The sequence below is a fragment of the Prinia subflava genome, chromosome 2 (assembly GCF_021018805.1).
Source record: "Prinia subflava isolate CZ2003 ecotype Zambia chromosome 2, Cam_Psub_1.2, whole genome shotgun sequence".
Taxonomy (NCBI): Eukaryota; Metazoa; Chordata; class Aves; order Passeriformes; family Cisticolidae; genus Prinia; species Prinia subflava.
In genome coordinates this window covers 110310091-110328110 of record NC_086248.1, presented here as the reverse complement: position 1 = coordinate 110328110, position 18020 = coordinate 110310091, and the positions used below count along the sequence as shown (strand labels likewise).

Here is an 18020-nt window from a genome sequence, read left to right as displayed (position 1 = left end):
TTCGGTGTAGAAAGGAACATCAGGATGACAAGTTGATATGATCAAAATGTATGTGCTCATGGACACCAAAATAGTATTTTGTGGTTTTCATTAGCATGGCCCATATTAATTTAATTAACATGATTGAAAGTCACACCGTACCATGAGGCAGATACCGAGCCCGGGCCGATTACTCCCCCATGGGCTGTAAAATACCCTGGCTGACAAAAGGGGTGCATGTTTGGACCTGTGTGTGTGTTTCTAGCTGCAAGTTCACCTGTGTGCTTTGCCCCACAGCCGGTGGGGAGGCTGTGATGACAATCCTGCACAAGGCAGAACGTGGGAAAATAAAACTGGGTGACCACACGGCTCCAGTGGCAGGTGAGCTTTTCCCAGGGTCACGTACCAAGGTCCCTGTGAGGGGTGGTTGTCCTCTCTCAGGGTCACCAGCAGCTTCCCAAGGCTTTGCCTCCAACACCAGCACAGCCTGGAAGGTTTTAGGCTTCGTAATGGAACGCTGCAAACAAATATTTGATGTTTGTGGTTACCAGCACGGATCCTGGAGTGGCCTCCAAGGTTGGCTCTTCATATCCCTGATTGCAGTTGCCATCAACAGGCCATCATTGAGGATCTGCTGCCATGCAGGAGGAAGGACATCAAGGAAAATGCTCCTGTGCCTTTGTCTCCCTGCTCTTTTGTGTAGCTGCCTGCTTTGCTGGCACCCAGAGTTAGCTGTAATGGAGTCCTGTAACATCTCCAGGTTGCTCTGTGCATGTCTCTTTCTTTGTTCCTCTCCTATTTCCTCTCAGAGCAATTTTTGCTGGCAGCCAGCTTTTCATGATGCTTGAATCTCTCCGAAGCAGAGATAAACTCCTGTGCTGTGACAAGGCATACGTCAGGGATGTGGGAATCTTGAACACAAACGACTTTTTAATTGTATGACTGCACACAGCCCATTGCTGAAGGATGTGGTGGGCAGGAGAGAGCAATCCTTTACAGACCAAACACAGATACCAATATATGAGCCCTTTGTTCTTGCTCCCCTGCCCTGAGGCAAGCAATACACTCAGGTCTGTGGACATCAAGCCTAATTTGATCACACTTAGCCCGGTGAAACTATATTGACTTCAGTGGAGACACTGCTTTCCAGGGATATAAATGGGAGCTAACTAGTTCTCGGGGGCAGTGGCTATTACAGCTCGGGTTAAGAGCGGCGTGCGGCGGCGACGGCGGCTTCTTCCCCACCAGCTGAGAAATGCCTGCTCTGTGGGCACGTCTTCCAAGGCTCGTTTGTCACCTCGGTGTGGAGGAATTTTGGCCGATGAGTTGTGTTTCAGGGGTCTTGGCGTTTCTGTGGGAATGGTTTGATTGAAGCCCTGCTGTTAGCTCGTAGTTCGGAACTGCGGTCTCGCTGCCCGCTGGAGTAATGCGGAAAAATTTCTGGACAGTTCTGTTTCCTAATAATCTGGGGTTTTTTTCCAAGACTTTGACCTGTGCTCAGTCTGTGTGAGATCAGTCATCCCTGTCTGTGCTAAAGGGTCTTTGCTGCTCCCCAGGCTCTGTTGGCTCCCACCCGTTCCTGCCCCTGAGCTCCATCCGTGCTGCCTGCCTTTTAACCTTAAAGCTTTATCTGTTCAATATTTATTTATTTGTTTTATTTAATTTATTTGAATTAGAGATGCTGTTAGTCTATAACCCCTCATTTGTGAGTGTAATATGGAAAAGCCTGTCCCAGAATCTTTGTCTGTTTACAAACTCGCTGTTATAATTTAATTCAGTGAATCAGATTCTCAAAGCTTTATCCTTACCAAGAGAACTGCAGGGAACTTTCTACCATCCTTTCTGGACATAGGTATCCATGACTTGATGATGGGAGGAACAAAACATGTTAGAAGTTTTCTCTCGGGGAGTTACTTGCTGCTCCTTATGGAGCCCTCATGGCTTTTATGATTAAAGTCCTGACTCTGGGGCTGACCTGGCCCTGATTAGAGGGGCAAGCAAAGCTTGAACCAAGGCATGCACATTGCTGAGGTCAGAAATGGAGAAGAATGAGATACAAAATAATTTTTAGCAAATACGGATCAAAGTAAGTTTGTACCACTGACTGAAGCTGGGACAGGGCAAGTGAAATTAACACAGGGCAAAAGTTGTAAAGAGCAGAAATAGTAGGAGGAATTCTTGCAGAGTGAGCAAGTAGTGATTTCCATGACTTTTCTAGCAGAAATGGGGAATTGGTTTTTGTTGCTATTGTATAAATGATTGCAGGAAAATACTGGTTGACAGCTGAGTTTTGTGTCAGATTGATGACTTTGCATAGACATTGAGATCAAATCGTCTGGTGTTTAGATTTCATTGTGCCACGTTACAACTGCTCAACCCTCTTCATATCAGGTGTTTTGCTTTCTTGCCTTCTATACTGAGTTTTCTTGCTTGTACTGATGGGAGTGTGGAAGGCTGAGCCTCCCAGCCTGACCTCTGGACCACTCAGGCAAGCAGCTGCTGCAGCTTTCCCCACGGTTCTCGTGATGGCAAAGCTCATGTTACATTTTACCACACGTCTTTATGGAGATGAGAAACCATGCCATTTATTCTCCTCTTGCTTTGTATTTAGTTTCTCACTGGTAGTGGAAACTTCAGGAAAGAACCACTACCTGGGCAAACCTGCTCTGAGAACAAAGCACCTGAGGTTTCCCTCTGACCATGGGTGGCTCCAGGAAAAGCTGGCTTCAAATCAAACAGTGATGTCAATGGTGCTCCAAAGTGGACAAAAAGAGACCTCAGTGCTGCCATGTGGCGTTGATGTTTTCAGATTAAGATGGGAGGATTAAGGAATTTCCCTCAGCAATTTGAGATGCTGTGTTAAGGACGGAGGAGATTTGAGCTGCTTTGTTCTCAAACCACATGTTAGCGAGAAAGCAAACAGGCACTTAATCCTGACAGACAGCAGAACTTGACATCAGTTTGTCCCTGGAGAGGTGACCAGGAGTTCCCCATGCCCAGCTAAAATGGTAATTTCTTCTTTTTTTAGGAGTCTGCTGTGAATCCTCCCACTCAGGGCTGCACACCTCCACATACTGCACCCAACCCCTGTCAAAGCCTTGTGCTCCCCAAGACAGGACAGCACTTAAAACCCCACACAGAAGGTGACAAGATGGTTACTGAATTGGGCTAAAATATGTTCAAACTTAAGGTCATGCCTTTAGTCTTAAACAGGACCGTGCCAAGAAAAAAAAAAAAGAAAAAAGAAAAAGAAGGGAGCTGATAATTTTCCTATTGGGGACTTTGGCTGGTTTCCTGTAACAATAAAAATATAGCGGTCGACATATAGACAGCTGAGTATATACACGCTTGTATACTGCCCTCTGACACAAATGTTAATGTCTTATATAGATCTTGGAGGCTCTTTTAAACATCCAGTTACATTTTGAGGTCGTGTCCTCGGAGGTCATTGATGTAAGGGTATTTGTAGGAAGAAACAAACAGCTCATTGAATTTGGTTTCCCACTTTAACATACATCAGTGAAATTAAATACGCGGCGTTGGAGTGTCTGGCAGCAAACCCACTTTCTGATGTATAAAATTTGACTTTTCCCCTCTGTGTTTATGTCATAGCTAATACACAAAGATAAAGTGCATATACTATGCTCTGCATATTTACTGAACTTTGGCAAGTCACTAAGAGTCAGTACTCAAATCAAATAAGAACCACCCGATTTATAAAACACCCTTCTAAACTAATCTTATTATATTAAAAAGGAACTCCAGGTTGATACCAAGCCAATCAATAACTCATGCTTCCCACTGTTCAGCAAATATCAACTATCTCTTTCTAATCTTTGTGTTCTGCCACCATTGCAAATCTGTTGTGAGGAGCTGCCCTCATGTATTATTTAAATAAACAATGTAAATGCACCCAAACAAGAATAATCTCTGTACGTGCTTATTTTCTCTGCAGGCACTGAGTGCCAGAGCATCTTAGTTTTGTAAAGGGATCTACTCCAGGTAATTAGATTCATCTTCCAATTTGTTTATCCTCAGTTTGTAGCTGGCATCACTTTTTTTTTATTTTGAAGTATTCTGTTGTCACCTACTAGCCTATACACACCTGAGGGTGTATTCTGAGGGTAAGAATTACTTATACTGGGAAAGCAGAGTTGGCTTTTGTTCAAATGTTTCTAGAAGATCTCCCAGCTTCCTCCCAAAACTGCATTTATTTGGGAATAATGCATAACCTGTACAGGGTTGACTTAAATTCTTTTTGCTCTTCCAAATTTCCAGAGAGCATTAGAAAAAAAAAAAAAGTTAATTCTAGGAGGCTAGGAGGCTTGGACATGGCTAGGAGGCAAAGAAAAACTTGATCTTTCTTTTAAATTGTCATATGAAAGTTAAATTGGTAATGTTATAAATTCAAGAGTCTTATTGGTATCACTATCTATTCCTTGTAAACAGCATGGGAAACCTGGCAGTGGTGTAGCAGGATCAGAATAAGAGAATAGCAATTTAGTAATTCCCTTTTAAAGACTGCAGAGTTCCCAAACACAGCTTTGGCACCCTGCTTGATTCAGTTGCTTCGTGCTTCTACGAAGGTTTATTGACTATATAAGGATCAAATAAGGGGTAAGCTGAAATCAGAAACACAGTATTCATTCATTTAACTCTGCTATAATGGAGTAAATTCAGGGTGACTCAAGGGACACAATGTCTTGTAAAACATATGTACTTAATATAAGGGTCATAAAATTTATTAAATTAAAAGCTAGGTTAAAAATAGGAAGAAAATTTATGCTGCTGTCTAAACGAGCAATAATTTCCCTTTGGCCTTTTGCTTTCCACCTAATAAGGGTTCTAGGCTTTGTTGGTTTTTGGGCTTTTTTGGGGGTTTTTCAATAGTCAACTGGCAAAATCTTTGTTGTTCCCATGTTGATGCAAGTCACTCTACCAGGTGAACTGATATGCTGAACAAAGAAGAGGAGGTGTGGCCAGCTGGGAGGATATATTGCATCATGGCTGATCTTACATGAAAACCTGTAGGTATCCATTTATTATTTTGGAAGGAAGGGTCACTTGCTTCAAGCCAACAGAGCACAACGGGCAAAAATTCTTTTTTGGCCTTAAGGCTGGAAAAAACCCAAAAATTTAATTTTATCCCTCCACAAAATGCCCAGTTGCTGGTGGGATATCAGCCAGGAGCCTCTTTCCCCAGTGATTCAATCATAGGTTGTGTGAGAAGATTCTCTTGTGTGAATGTTGAAGGGTTCCTTGAACAAATGCTGCAGGGACTGTGAGACACCGAGAACCCCCTCCTGTCCTTGACAGATGTATCAGCAAAACCCAAGTGCTCAGACAAAGTCGGTGTAATTATCCTGCAGTCCTGCAGAATGACAGCAGAATTTAGCTCCTTCGATCAAGACACCCATTTTCTATTAGAGGTGTTGAGGAGGTGGGGTGGAAATAAAGCCTTGTGACCCGAACCCTCCTCTCTAACCCCTAAGAAATCAAAGTGATGCTGGCCATCCTTGACTCATGACACTGGCCAGGCCATTCCTGGCTGAGAGCTCTGCAATGTTTGCTCAGTGGCGCGAGTTGTTAAGGAGGGCCGTGAAAAGCCTGTGTGTGCTGGAAGGCCACCCTTTTTCCGTGTGTTTTTACACCACAGGACAACACAACCAGCCTCAATTCTCAATTCCCATCCCCTGTGTGCTATCAAGGCTTTTTTTTTTTTTTTTTTTTTTTTTTTTTTTTTTTTTTTTTTTGCTTGCTGTTTAAACACTTCTGCGCCCAAATCTGTCACCCGTGACCTCATTAAGTTGCATTTAATCACACAGGGATGCCCATCAGGCCTAACCCCATCATTTCCTGAGGAATTTTCCCCTGATTTACTTAATAGCTCTCAAACACCGGGCGGGAGACCTCCGGGTGCTGTTCCCTGTGCACGTTGGGTTACTGGCATTCATACTGTGTTTTAAATAAACACTGTTTTGCAGGCACACTTGTTTTGAAAAATAAACCTCTGGGCAGAAAGAGCTAGTTCACATCAGAGCCAGATTGGTAGCGATTTCGCTCTCCCCAGCAGATGGGAAGAGGTCAGGTTTTTGGTTTTGGAGGGGGGTGAGTAGGCAGAAAGGAGTCACCCTTTCTCAAATAGTATTTCACAACCCCTAGGGAGAAGAAAAGCCTGAAACCAAGGTGGTGACTCTTTAGAGGGGTGTCCTGGGAAGAGGATATGGTAGCAGCCCTGCAAAGTGCCCCCAAAGGGCATCTCATTCTCCATCTCCAGGGAGTGTGGCTTTGTCTCTTCCTCACCCCTGTCTTCTGCTGGACACATGTTGGTCCATGGCCTTCATCCTCATGCTGAAAGGCTTTTTGGAAGGGTAAAGACCACTGCCCTTATCCTGCCTATCCTGCCAGCTTAGTTACCTATTCCCCTGCCCACTCACTTCTGGGATGGGGACAGTGAAGGATGAGAGGGGTTTATGTCCTCTTGGGGAAGGGTATTCTATGTGATTAAAAGTTTTACTTTTTAAAAGTATTTGCTTGTAAAAGACTAATAGATTTACTTTTTGCCTAAACTGAGGGTGTTTTTAGGGAGGCAAAACTAGGAAGGTTCATTATGTGTCCTCTGTCTCTTCAAGGACTCTTGATGTGGTTATCATGAAGCCTTAGACAGTGGCAGTAACAAGACCACATATATATATATATAATATATATAAAAAAATATATAAAAACATATATTAAATATATATATAAAACCACATATTTATATATATATATATAAATATGCACACGTGTTTGTTGCCCAGTGGTTTGCTGCCCTTTAAGGGAAGGAAAAGTACAACAGGGCTTGGGAGGTCCTACTTTGAGGACCACCTCTGTGCCCTGGTGTTGTGTCCTCTGATCTTCCACAAAAGACACCAGGCTTGGTAGCACTGTGTGCAGATAGTGGAATTAGTGCAGGTATTTTACAGCAGGAAATATTTACCCCATGCAGTATCTTACACATGATGTGGCCTTCCTCTGAGAGGGATCAGTTTGATCACCAGCTCTGAGCAGTACCTTGTCCTGACATTTGTGCAAGATGTATTTTAGAGCTGACTTTTCAGTCCTGTTGATAGGATCACTGCACATCCACCAGCACCATGTTTGGGGCTGTTTCTTTCTTTTTTCTCTCTCCACTACAGAGCTGGGCCACTGTGGTGGATAAATGGGAGCCCTCCCCTATCTGCCACATCACTGCCTTCTCTTAAATTATTGAGACAATTTATGAGGTGAATGAGATGAAGGACATCCAGTTATTTTCTTTGGCCATTCTCAATGGCCAGCATTGTCTAAAATTGCTGCTAAAGTCATGCCAGTGCTGCTGTGCCTGGGGAGGAAGCTTGGAGTGGCAGTCCTGGTGAAACCAGGTGGACGGCGTGGTTGCCTTTATGTTTTTCAGACCAGAGGCATCATGTCAAAATAAGGTGTTCAAACTTCTCAAAAGACAATCCTCTCAGAACTCTGGGGCTAGACTACAATGAGAATCATTTGTCTGTGGGAAGGGTCACCAATTAATTAGCAGTTTTAGTTAAAAAAAAAAAAAATTAAACTGGCAGCCCTTCTGAAATTTAAGCGCATTGTTCATGGTGTAATTATAGATGAAATATTAGAGAAGTGGACTAATTACACACAATGCACTTGAGCCCAATTAAAATAGCATCTGCAGTGAACGTAGGGGTATTCTCTTTCACTAATAAGAAATACTTTCTTAACAACAGAAAATAAAATAGCTAAATTGGATATGCAGTTGAGATTATAAATATCCTATTAGCATATAAAATGAGGATTAACCTTATTTAATCACTGCTTGCTTGATCATCAAAAGTCATGTTTCACCTCTATAATGTAGCTGTATCCTCTCTGAAGGAAAAAAAAAAGAAGCAGCATATTAATAAATTTGGCTAATTAGGTGCTTTTTCTCATCTGCTCAATGGAGCTGGTGGAGCAAACCGGCTGCCCCTAAACACTTGGCTCTTCCACATCCTAGAGTTTAGGCTTATTTCTAGTAGACACCTCTTGATGAAGATGCACGGTTTAAGCAGCTTTGTATGTGGGGTTCTGGTGGATAATCATATCAAGGAGGACTTTGAGCTGCGAAGCTGTTGGGGAGGAGAAAAGAGACTGGGATAAAAAAAAACCCCAGCTGAAATTATAACTTTTACCCTGCGCAAAACAAAGTTCTGATTTAATACCGCCGTGTGAGGGCCTGCTCTGATTTCAGCGGCTCGGGAGGTTGGAGCAGTGGGGCTTTGCTGCGGGTCTGTCCCCGCCGGTGTCCCCGGGAGCCAGCTGGCGCTCGGAGGGGCTGCGCAGCGGGGAGAGGTGCTGCCCGCCAGCTGGCGGCTTGGCTGAGCTCAGCCCAGGCAAGGGGGCAGCGAGGGAAGCAGCCTGACCTCCACTCTCTGCTATAAAAATTCAGCCGATCCAGCGTGCACAAAAAGGGAGGCGAGCTCTGGGCGAGGAGAGGGCTTTGGGTCCAGTGTTTTGGAATATTTTCGGTCCGCGTCCCGCGTGCGGGGAATGAGTCCTGCGGTAGGGCTGCCTGCTGTATCTGAGGATGGCTTGGCAGGTTTCAGAGCTGGCCTTATTTACAGAGCTGCTCTGCCTCTGGCTCCATCACAGCGTCCTTCCGTTGGGTCTGTGAGGGGTCTGGAAAAAGCAGTGGCGGGGCAGGAGCAATCCCATGAAATATGGGCACAGTTTGATCTAAGCCCGTGCAGCTCTGCTCCCTGGTTGTGCACTGTTTCCATTAGTGCCTGTGTGTTTTCCTGGCACAAGGGCCAGTGGCTGATAGCTTGCAGAAGCTGAGTTTTAAATGTGCCTGTTGACACATTCCCAGAGGAAAGGCTTGAGTAATACCATCCTCGCTGGGCTGAAGCAGGGCCCTGCAGCACTGATGGCACGCGTGCGGGGGCTGGTAGCTGTAATGTGGGCTCGTGGCTCCTTGGCTAAAGGTGAATGTCACCCCCTCTGCCATTTGCCTTATTCCCAGGGACCATTGCAGCTTCTATTTCACTGTGTGTGTGTTCAATTTTAATCTAAGTGTGGACCCAAACCCAACCAAAATGAGCCCAAGCCCATTCACCTCTCAAAATACTCGATACTGTGATGCCTAAAGTGATTTTCTTGGCAGTAGCAACGGTGAAAAGAGGGATAGAGGCACAGAAACTCCCATATTTAATTGCAGCTTCTCTTTTGTGATTCGTCTCCACCAAGCTAGGCTGAAGCATCGGCTGCCTCTGTGCTGTCCCTAGGCAGAAGTGTGAATTTCCCCCTCTCTTCCACAAATACTAGTCAAGTGCACCGAGAGATGGTGGCTTTATTTATCGTATTCAGGGAGCCACAATTGGATGTTTCACAATAAACTAGGCTCAGCCTATGATTTACAGTAATGGGGAAGAGCACTCTGCTGGCATGGCCCTGGTGTTGCCAAGTCTTGTGATGGTTGCAATGATTTTTCCTTACTGCCACAGAGCCTGGAGCAAAGTGTTCATAAGCATTTCAGCTTGCTTTTTTCCTCCTTTTTTTTTTTTTTTTGTTGGTAGTGGCAATGGAAGGCTTTGTTTTCTTGTATTAAGAGCAGCCTTCCATCCCTTAGGGCAGAACAAAAGAGCTTGGAAGCATGTTCTCAGTGTCTTCACAAAGACTCAAAAGGCAGTATGATTTTTATTTTTTTTTTTCTTTAAAGGAACCCCCCAGTTTGTTTTCCCACGATTAGTTTAAGTCACTCTGGCATGAGTTCATATCCTTTCTTGCCTGATTCATGGAGGCTGGAGAAGGGCAGCAGTAGCAGAAGCAGCAGCAGCTACCTCCACAGGGTAGGAGGTGGGGTGACACTACCAAATTAGGTATGCAGGGGAGTTTGGAGCTAATGGGGTAGACATACACCTTTTGTTGCTTCTGTCCCTGTCTTTAAATCTCATTATTACTTACATTTCTAGGGTTTATATCCATTTTTATCTAACCTGGTAGAAGAGGGTCAAAGGAACCTGAAGCGTAAATGTAGCTCGAAATATTAAAATCAATCTTGGGGTGGTCCTATTTCAGTTCTTTTCAAAACTCTCACTTCCAGAGACTCCTGGCTGTGGCACAGGCCACCTTCTCATTTGTAGCCTGCCACTTTCCCCCTCCTCTTCTTTTGGTGCTAGAAATCACATCCAACTAAACCCTTCAGAGAAACACAGGAGGCAAATTGAAAGTGACTGGGAATAAAATAGACTTTGCCATGCGGGGGGATTTGAGGTGTTATACTGTAGGGGAGGGCTGTGGGTGAAGTGACTGAATCCAGAAACATATGGAGAATGGAAAGGTCTGTGGGTGATCGTAACATCAAAAACATGAAATGAAGTCAGCTGCCACGGTAGAAATGCAAGTTCAGGGACTCTGCTGCAAAGAAATTAAGGAAAATACAAGCGGGAATGAGAAACATTTTTCTGGCTTTCATGGCTATTCATATGGCAAGAAACCTCTCTTTGGGCACTGGTTTTAAATTGTTTGTGTGGTTTTTTTCACTGATGTGATAGCCTTAAATCATGGTAATATTCCTGAGCATAGAAAAGATAACTTGGGGGACTCTGGTTTCAGCGACAGGAGAACTAAATACGGCTTTCAATGCAGCTGCAGCCAGAATCCTGCCTTTTTTTCCTCCCATCCTGGGCACTGATTCATTAGGCAAACCCAACATTAACAGCAGCTTCTTGCCTCTCCAGGTGGGCCAAGGAGTTAAACCAAAACGAAGCTGGCAGTTGACTTTTATCCACTTACATCAAATTAGGGGAACTCTCGGCTCTTCATGTGTCCTTATTCCCTGCAAAAAGAGAGAGTTTGGGAAATCTAAAATCCCCCAGTGCCACCGAAATGTTGGATTTGGGTCCAAGTCTCTTTAAAGAGATTGTTCATTCCATTTCCCACTTAGCCATCCAAAATGAAGCTGCCCGACTTCCAGAACCTCTTGGCAGCCAGCAGCTCCCTTTGAGATTTTTTTCTCCTTCATGCTCAGACCCTGGAGCGAGAAGAGCTACTGTCCCTTCTGCGCTGCAGAGGGGAAAAAATTCTGGCCACTTGGCTAAGATGCCTAAATTGGGCTTAGAGGTAATTTACAAGCCTGGCTTTGGCCACCATGATTGGTTGTCACGTCTCATCATCCCCTCCAGATCTCCAGGGGAGGTTCACACAGCAATTCAGCTGCAGCCTGGAGTTGCTACATTACGGGTGAAGGGTCCCCTTGCTGCACTGGATTGTTTTATGGGGGAAAGCAGAACCCAAGATGCTTCACTGGGAGGGCAGAGAAAATAGGTCTTTCCAAAGAAGATCAAAGGGGGCAAGAGGACGGGGCTGATTTTCGGCAAGAGGAGCACGAGGCTCATCTCACTGCCTCTGTGCTATAATTCAAGGCTTGTTTTCAAGACCCATCACACAATTTCTCCTGTAACAGGATGGGGGGGGAGTGTGGGGAGGAGGACTTGGTTAAATTGTAAATGAGTATTTCTACAAGCGCTCCGAGGAAATATGTTCTTTCCCCGTAGAGCCTATACATTATTTTCATGTAGTTACGGGGCCTCACATTTCCTGGAACTATCAACCAGACCTTAATTCTCCTCACAAGACATCCCCTTTAAAATCGTGGAGCTCTCTTAATCAACCTTTGTATCAGCGGCAAATTTGCAGTATGACCTAATTTGAAAGATGTCTCGAAGTGCTGACTCAAAGGGTTGGTGAATAAAAGCCAGTCATTGCCGCCGTGACACTAATGTGATGCAAAACAAAATCGAGTTGCATCAGCTGAACATTAGTTTGCAAAAAAAAAAAAAAAAAAATTAGTGATTGGAGCCACTTCCTGGTCATCTTTTATTTATAGTTATGAAATTTATGCTGTCTTGGGGTCTGAAACGGCTCTAAAACAAACTTCTGGAGGAGAAGAGTGAAGAGACTCTTAAATGGTGAAAAATCCCAGTCGGATCTATACATCTAAGCTGCATCATTTGCACTTCATAATCTCCTCTCTTTTATAGAGCAGGAGGCAGACACATTATTTTAGAACTTTTATTAAAATATTTATACAGCAACAGATGAAAATTCTCATCCTAATATGTCTCTTTGCATTTTTTCGATTGCGTTCCAAGTCTTTATCTCTTTTTTTTTTTCCTTCTCTAATTGAAACACAGACGATACTCCTTCATTCTCCGGATAAGTAACTGTCTCAAAATGACTAGCAGTTACTTTGGGACTCAAAGAAATAAAAAGAAAAGAAGGGATTTGGGCCAGAAAGTTTATGGGGGGAAAAACATCCCTCACAAATCAAGAAAACCCCATTCCACCATAGTTTTGTTTAACGTCTCCAAAAAGAAAAAGTGAGTATAAATTATTGAGGGTTTTTTTGCTATGATTTTACGGGGACACTATTTCCTTTAGCTTGTCTTTTTCATGCTTTCTTAAGGAAACTTATTTGAGCTAGAACAACCTGGCCAGAGAGGAACAGAATGCATTTCTTTACCAGTTTGTCAATTATTGGCAACTAATTTACACTCTGAAGGATTACAGAATAATCAGGGGGTCTAGAGATGAATCAACACAGCAGAACTATTTTTCCCTGCACTTTTTTTTTATTATTTTACTTTTAAATTGAAATATCAATAATGCAAATCATCTGATATGTGCTGATATAATGTCTACGGCTTCCCACTGAAGTGTCTGAAAACCAGATACATACAGGCACAAAGAACAAGGGAGACAGGCCATTAATTTAAAATTTAGAGGACCAATAAGCTTTTGATAGCAATGGGTTACTGTGCTAATGATTATTTAACTTGCTTCATGTAGGGTTAAGTGTGTATGGCTATGTAAAGTGCAGCGCCTTCTTGAAGTGAGACAATTTTGCCTCTGAAATGTTACATTCAAAGCAGGGGGAGGAAAGCAGACATTATAAAAAACCAGTGACTCTATGATGGCAAATTTCAAGCAATTGTGAAGCAGGAGCCGCTACAGTTACAGAAGTAAATTTTGCTACTGCAGGAAAAAAAACCCCAAACAACCATACACAAAACCAAAATACTTCTGAATTTCCTCTCTGCTTCTTCTCAGAAGCTGTTCAAGTATGGCTGTATTTATTGAGGGGTGCAAGCACAGAACAAGGAACATGGCTGGAGGTTTTACCTTGCTGGTTATTCTCCTTGCTATTCTAATCTTTTCTCTTTGTTTGCCTCAATATTCTAATTTTTTTAAATTTTTCTTTTACTTATTCTCAAGATGTGTGTTACCACAATAAGACACCATGGGATCTGGGGTTGGCTTGTGTCTTTTTGAGCTTGAAGGGACATCTTATTATAGACATACAATTCAATACTGTACATATTAGAAAACACTGATCATTCCTTTTCAAGTAAAAGATAATACCACTTCTAAGTTTAAAAAAAACCCCAACTAAAAGTAGCAATAAATGTTTGATAGCCTGTAAATGATTTACAGACTTTTTTACTCCAGCACTCCACAAGTACAGTATGTTTGTGTTTTTCACGTTGTTTATTTTGTCTTTCTGAAGGGATTGCACTTGCTAACCTCCCAATTTTTGGGTTGTTTATCCTTTATGTGGCTGTGTCCTTCACAGTGCTGCCATTTGCTAGTATTTTGTGTCCTTCAACCCTCCTAGGAAGTTGTAGGTAGGAATGCTCTAAATCCTTTCGTACTTTCCTATGGGGAAAGGATGGCAAAGGATCAGGTAATGATCTGGAAGTTAGCTGGGATTCAGAAACAAATACTAAACCTAATATATCTACCTATATATATATATAAAAGAGATTTTTTTGTCCTAAAAAAGAAGAAGAAAAAAAAAAGGAAAAAAAAGAAAAAAAAAGCAATGAAAATTTATGACCTTAACATTCCTTCAGGGTCAAGCAATTTATCAAATTCTCTCACTTTCTGGTTTCAATTACACAGCTATTGTGGAAGGAACTTATTTTAGCAGGTTCATTTGCCTCAGTAGGGAATACAGGACTTTGGCCTAATGCTTCACCTTTAGTGCAGGCCATTTGAGCCTTAGAACAAATACCAATCATCACTCTTAGGGTAAAAAAAAAAAAAAGAAAAAGAAAAAAAAGGGTAAAAAAATCTGCATTGGTATGGCCTATTGGAATGGGGTTTCTGTCAAGGTAAACGGTTGTCGGCAATGACTGTGGTAGAGTGGCGATAAATCCCATTTTATTGCTGAAAAATTCCAGCTTCTCTCCATGCCTGACAGCTCCCCACATTCTCGTACCCATTTGGGCAATTTCTGTACTATGTCCATCTGGTTCTTATTACCTCTCAACCTGCCAGTGTCTGATCCAGAAAAAGTGCAGGTCAAAAACAGGGGAAAGAAACCAAGGTGATGGACAAAACAGAAAGAGAGTGATTGAGAGACCAAGTCACGCTTCCTGTTCCTCCCTCCCCAGGCAAGAAAATGTGGGTTTGAGTGGAATAAACAAATTCGAGAGAGGCTAGTAGCTCAATTATGAAGTTACTGTCAATGTTCTTAAAATACAAAATTAAATAAGTATTAATTCATGTGCTCCAAGCTTTGGTATTGCCACCAAATATTTGCCCAGGACACTGATGGCATTCTGGAGAATTGGGAAAAGCCTAGACTTCAAATCCTCAAATCTAGGAGTTCTGGTGTGACCATTTCATCTGCAGCCTTTTTCACCATGCCCTTGGCATTAAGGAGGATGAGACTTATCTCCAAAGGTTCATTTTGGGGTTGCAAATTGTTTTAGAAAGGTATCAAAAGTAAAATTAAATTGCAATTTGAAAAAAAAAAAAAAACCAACAAAAAAAAACCAATCCAAAGTAAAAGTTAGGCTAGCTTCTTGACAGAAAAATGAAAAGAGGAAAGTCTTTATTTCCCTGCAAGTTTTGTGCATACTGCTGAACTCAGACCCAAGTTAGAACGTCCTCAAAACCCCCTCCAATAAGTAGAGGGAAATATGATAATTTTTAAAAATTAAAAAAAATCAAACAAACTAGCCCACAACAACTGAACTCTCAGTAAGTCAAAACAAAAAGTGCTCCCATGGGAGCACTTGCTCTCCTCCCAGCTAAAATATTTTGTGTGGCATTTGTCAAGAACCCCCTAGTGCCCTCAGGAGACATGCCCTGATCCACTTCCAATCTCTCCCTTCAAGGGACCCCAAATAATTAAATTGCAATTTCTGTACCTATTCTACCTCATTTCCCACCCAAAATGCTGCTTGCTGTACTTTTTCTCCCCTGTAGATCATCACTAATGTGGTCCCATGTTAGCTTACACAGCCTCTTCCCACATTCCCTAAGGACTCAAGGGAAATTAAACCCGACTTTCTGGAGCTGAAAAATCCTAAAAATCCGACTGAATTCTGAGCAGCAGAAATTTCGGAGTGTGCCCTACCATCTGCTTTGTGATCCTTGGGGAGCAGGGCTCTTCAGCATCCCACACTGGGTGTCTCGTATACAACAGGATTTACTGGCAGGTGTAATGGTCTGATCTGGCACCAAAGGGCTGGAAATTGTGGGAGATATTGGGAATTATGTCCCCCATGCCTTTGTACAAAACCTGTTGGCCCCCAGAAGCTCAAGATGGGGCTCTGACAGTGAAACAAGACACAGGGGTATGGTTTTCAGAGGAGCTGGAGGAAGATGTTACTATTGGACAAGGAGACAGGACAGAGAATGAGTAGGAAGGAAAAGGTGTGGAGAATTCAAAATTTTGCTCCAGAATGGGTGACCTAAAAACACCATGTGCAAAGTGTGACATCCAGCTCACCACCTGTCCTTGCAACTTCTCCCTGTGATGCTGCTGCAATCATTTAAAGTAAGAATTTGGAGGAGATGGCTTTGATGGGAAAAGCCTTCCTCTCTGTTACCTTTTGGTGTCAGTAACAGCACTGAGAGATCTGTCTGTCTATGCTTGGGGTTTGTTATGGACTATAGAATCAGATTTTAAAAAAATCTTATTATTTTCTGCGTGTCTTTTTCTTTGTTCAGTTGTGGGGGGCCGTGATACATGCCAGGATATCAGGAGTGTGATTTGAGACACCTTGGCTTGAAGAACCCCTCAGCCACACTGCTTGATTTGCCCGTGAAGCCATCCAGCACAAAAGAGGCTGACACGAGGGAAAGCCCCAACTTGGACAATAAAAAATATGTCAGCATGAAAATGGTTAATGGTGAGTATTATATCTTCAAAAGACCCAACTGGCTACCCCTAAAGGATGCCCTGCAATTGTTAAACTCATCAGATGCAACTACCCTTGCTCAGCTAGCCCTTACATTTGTCTGGCTAACAGTGAAAAAAATACTATAATAAATCGGTAACATATGTTGCCAGACAAGAATAAGTGATATAAATAAAGAGTCAAGAGACGTAGCCCCTCAAGAACAATGTGTAAAGATTTAAACTTCCAATGTATTAGTTAAGCTAGGAGCATTTTAGGAGGAACTTGAAAGTGGTGTACTGTTTGTTTATATCATTCCTTCTCTCTCTTTTTTTTTTCTTTTTTTTCCCCTTTTTTCTTCTCTTCAGATTGCATTTTAAATCAAAATGCTCTCCATGACTGACTGCTTTGCAGCACTAGGGTAAGTCCCATTTTTCCACAGCTTAAACAAAAAATATCCCTAAGAAATCTATGCCAGAAAGGCATTTTGCTGCATTTTGGTTTAGAAAATTAGCACAATGTTGTTGGGAAGACATCCTCTTTTTTTTTTTTTCTATTTTTTTTTAAATCCAAATATAGAAAATTGTGCATGTGCAAAGATAGCTACTATCAAGAAATCCAATTCATTGTAAAGGTGACAACTCTCCAAACTAGGAATACATTAACAGCTGCAGCATTAAAAAAGAAAATATAAAACAAAATAAGCTTTGAGACTTAGCTGGATGTTTTATTTATCTTTTACTTTTATTGAGACATCCTTTGAAAAATGGCATAAAATAAATAGTTTTACAAAACAACAACATAATCAATCTCTAAATGAGAAGATAAATCAAGGATTTCATTAACTGCTGGTAGCCAGTTTAAATTGTAGTCTTGTCCATAATGTCTATCTATCTATGTATGTCCAAGTTATATTAAAAACCTTTAAATGGCTTTGTAATATCAGCTACATCTAGCTATTATAATAATTAATGATACTGTTTTATAAATCAATATATGTATTCTTGATAAATTCATATCCAGTTAATGGTGTAATTTAAATAAAAAATTAATGTAATAAAGGACATACTGGAATAAGCAGGAAATCTTTAAAGGTTAAGAGGCAAATTTGTCTAAATTCTTTTCTCTGCACCTATTTTTTGAGCAGCCCTCCACTGAAATGCAGCAGGCAGCAGCCTGGCTCCCCGGATTGCTCTCTCGCCATTAGTTTTGTTTTAACAGCACCCGGTGAGTTTTTGCAGCCAAAGGAAAAGGGAAAGCCCCTTCAGCAGCAGGAATGCTTTCCTCCCTGGTTCCTCGTCCTGCTGCAAAACTGCAAACAAAAACAAAAAAACAAACACAAAAGCGAAAAAGAAAGAAAGTAAAATAAAACCCCCAAACAACACCACCACCCCGCATTTTGCCAGAAGCAGAAATGGTAAAAATGCTCCTTTTTTTACCATTCCCCATCGAGTCCATATTTGTGTTATTACAAAAACATTTTGCTTGTTCTATACGGTGTCATTAAAAAAGGTGAAATATGAACATTTTGTTCCAGGCATGAAGTGCGTTCAGAGGAGCCTGGAAACCCTGCAGACTGTTCAGTGTAATAAAAAGCTGTTCTTTATCTCTTGTTTTAAATACAGTTAATCCTGTTTATTCAGCAAACACATTTAAGAGCAACTTTGAGGGGAAAAAAAAAACAAAACAGAAAAAACCTGGAAATTGCCTTTTTCTATCTGCAGTGGTGAGAAACCGTGGCTCTGTTCCTTTGCTTTTATTTATAGTCAGAAACCACAAAATGTATCTCTAACAATAACAGGGATTTTAATAGGCAATATTAATTGTTCTTCCCTTAACGTT

General features: G+C 42.0%; 1 long non-coding RNA gene across 9 annotated transcripts in view; it reads left to right on the top strand.

Annotated features, from left to right (window-relative positions):
• The window catches only part of LOC134547508 (uncharacterized), a 69888-nt gene that overhangs the window by 36034 nt on the left and 15834 nt on the right, over positions 1–18020 (top strand). For 7 of the 9 annotated variants that reach the window (XR_010079500.1, XR_010079501.1, XR_010079504.1 and 4 more), the window contains exons 3-4: positions 16009–16190; positions 16547–16599. This is a non-coding gene — a long non-coding RNA (uncharacterized LOC134547508). Of the gene's footprint in view, positions 1–12160; positions 12366–13108; positions 15836–16008; positions 16191–16546; positions 16600–18020 lie in introns of those variants that run through there. The other 2 variants (XR_010079503.1, XR_010079505.1) reach the window with 2 other exon arrangements.